At 40.2% G+C, this 3,219-nt stretch overlaps 1 pseudogene; it reads right to left on the bottom strand.

Moving 5' to 3' along the window:
• Positions 1-1,006: 1,006 nt before the first annotated feature.
• On the bottom strand, positions 1,007-2,698 carry LOC120530623 (annotated as a pseudogene).
• Positions 2,699-3,219: the final 521 nt, after the last annotated feature.

Here is a 3,219-nt window from a genome sequence, read left to right as displayed (position 1 = left end):
ATTGAATCCCGTAATCACCACAAGTGACTCTACTCCGTTGGGCCTTTGAGTGAGGCCCTTAACCTGCAATCCAGCCCTGAAGGCAGGTCCTCCACCTTACGGGGAACACTTGGGGGTTGTTCCAGTGTGGTGCTGAGGTGTCACCTAATGCACTTGGGTCCCAATCCAGGTGGTTTGTCATGTGGCCGGTGTGGCAACGTGCTATCGGTGCATGCTCCCAACCTCTCTCCTCCCTTTGGTCTAAAAACACACCATAATGGCTATAAACAAGAAATTAAAAATAAGGAAAACTTCTGACTTGGCAGTCACTGTCACAGTGAGGCATTATGCAGGTGTATTGCTATTAGTACTGTATCAGTATCGCATAAGTATAATGTGCAGAAATTGCAAAATGAACTTAACCTTCCTCTTATGTTAGCTTTCTGTTACTATCTCTTATGTTAACGGGTCGGTTTTGACCCGTGTCTTTAATCAGCCATATTACCCTCAAAACAATTATTTATCATCCAATTTTTTTCCTTACTCTTGGTTACTTTGTTACGCTTCCTTGTCCATTAAAAGAATGTTTTTAATATTTTTGCTGTGACCTCATGAGCTTTTACTTTAACAGCATACCTCTCGTTTTCAATTTTAAAAAATGATTAAATGAACCTCAAGAGAATTATTTAAATAAATAAAAAGTTATGTTACCTGACTATTACTGAGGGGTATTAGAATACATCTCTTAAATAAATTAGTTATATATATTTTTATTATAATATTAATTACTATAGTAACATCTATGGTGTTACGGGTCAAATTTGACCCATATATATTTATTTCAAAGAAAAAGGCAAAAAAATATTTTCAAAAATAACTTTAATATAAATAGAAAGCTAAACAAGTAAATCTCAAAATGTGGATTTGCAAGATCTAACAAACAATGAACAATCAAGCAAATCAAACCAATAGAAATGAGGCACTAGTTCCAAAAAATGTCTTTGTGTGCAAGAACATGCATGTGCATTTAGATGCATGTGTGACAAAAAGTGACACTTTTAGTGTGTTCTTTGCAAATATATTTTTTGCAGTAGAAGCAGAGTACGTTTGTCTTTCTGTCTTTATTGCTAGGGCAGGCCTGACACTTCTTTCTTTTAGAATCAGGTGGCCTCAGTGGGGTTGTGGCTGTGGCTGTGTAGGTTGATGTCGAGGCAGTGCTGGCCGAAGAGGATGCTGGCACTGATGCTCTTTGTGTTGCTGATGGTGTGGAAGGAGTGCTACGTGAGCTCTGCAGCTGTCTGATCAAGGCTGCAGCGGCTGGGTCCCGGGGCACCCGTTCCCTTCGCTCAATGTGTGCCTTGGCAAGGGAACTTCCTATCTCCTCAAGAAACATTCTCCGCTTGTTTTTTCTGGCTGAGTTCCATCCTAGGTGAATTTGGGTCCACAACACAAATGCATTGTATGCAGACACATCTAGAATGTTATAAAACACAACCATTGGCCATCTCCTGGTCATTCTCTGGCAAGTGTAGGTGGCAGGTTGTCCACTCCACCTTTGTTTTTATTATCGTCCAAGATAATTATGGGCTTTTTGTCACTTGCTGATGACACAGCTGCGTCTTTGTGAAAAGTGGACATAAGTATCACACTCCGGTGTTTTTTTGGTCAATATGAAACAACCGTGGTGGTCTCTGTAAAAGCAAATGTTGAAGAAAGTGGAGCCCTGTCCTTCACCTGCAAAATTTCGGCAGGGAGCTCAGGTTTATTTCTTGTCCAAGGTCATAGCTGGTAAAGAAATTGTCACATGTGATATTGTGACCCCGCAGTCCAGTAGTCATATCGAGGACTACACATTTTCCTTGATTTTTCTCAGGAATGCCACTTGCATGTTTGCCTGTGTAAATCTGCAGATTCCATGCATAGCTGGTTTTTGCATCACAGGCTGCCCAAATTTGTATGCCGTATTTCCCTGGCTTACTAGGTATGTACTGACAGAAAGGGACAAAACGTTCATCTACTGTTACCTCTGGCCCTGGGTTGAACATCAGTGGAAGGAGCTGCACCCACCTTTCCCAGACATCCCTAATGGGAGCAAGCTTGTCAGATTTTTCTCTAGTTTCTCTGTTGTCAAATCTAAGGACTCTTCATATCATTCGAAATGACTAAAGTGACATTGTAGCCCGGAAAATATTTCTGCCTGTCGACGAATCCCAGAGACAATCAGTGGCCTCATTGCTGGATTTGTAAACACCAGCAAGAAGAAGAACACCAATATAAGCATCCAGGTATTCCTCATCAATGTCATTCCATATGTCGCCATGAACCTTTTTGTTCTCACTTTCTCTAGTGACAATGGCATAAACAGATCAAAACATGTCTTGATGTCACTTACATTCGTCACAGCAAACCTTGTGATTCCAGGGGTCATTTTGATGACATTTGCAGCATCTGCCCTGCCATGTAAGTCAGGAGGTATTGAGCTCCAACAGATGTTACCACTTTTGGATTTGAACGTTTCAGTAGGAGTGAGTGCAGCTTCAGCATCGGTGACCTCCTCATCAGACTCATCAGATGTGTCTGTGCCTTCTGGTAGACACTCTACAATGTCTTCCTCCTCAGAAACCTGCTCATCTGTATCACTATGCTGTTCTGTGTCCTCTGTCTCATTTTCAGAAAAGATATGATCCAGAGCTTGGCTTACTGTAAATCTTCTTCTCATTTTTGACTGCTGCAAACAGGAGATGTGTACTCTGCAAGTCACCAACGCTAAACTAAATTTGTCTTATGCAAGCCTTACATGTCTGAACATGTCTGTCTTTGTTTGTTTGTTTTGTTTGTTCAGGTAAGGAGGCACACAGGCAAAGAGAGAAGCCCCTCAAAGTGTGTTTATGATTTTTGTTTTGACCCTAACTATTGTTTTATAACCTTAAATTATAACTGGGTCAAAACTGACCCTACCAACACAAAGGTAATAATTTTCACCAGAGCATTTTATAATTTAGTACAATTGTTTTGTTTTTTGGTTTTTTTTTTTTTTTTTGTTTTGTTTTAATTAAATACAGATTCCTGACAAAGTCAAAAAGCCTTGATGCAATAAACAAAATTAGGTAGTAGTTTTATGCATTTAAAAAGTAAAACGGGTCGGTGCTGACCCTAACACAAGAGGAAGGTAGAGTATCAGCATTTAGTTTGGGGCTTCAAAAAGGAATAATTGAATTGCTCGATAGCAGTGGGCAGAAA

The sequence above is a fragment of the Polypterus senegalus genome, chromosome 6, assembly GCF_016835505.1.
Source record: "Polypterus senegalus isolate Bchr_013 chromosome 6, ASM1683550v1, whole genome shotgun sequence".
Taxonomy (NCBI): domain Eukaryota; kingdom Metazoa; phylum Chordata; class Cladistia; order Polypteriformes; family Polypteridae; genus Polypterus; species Polypterus senegalus.
The sequence above is the reverse complement of the archived record's forward strand: the minus strand, read 5'-3'. Positions and strand labels throughout refer to the sequence as shown.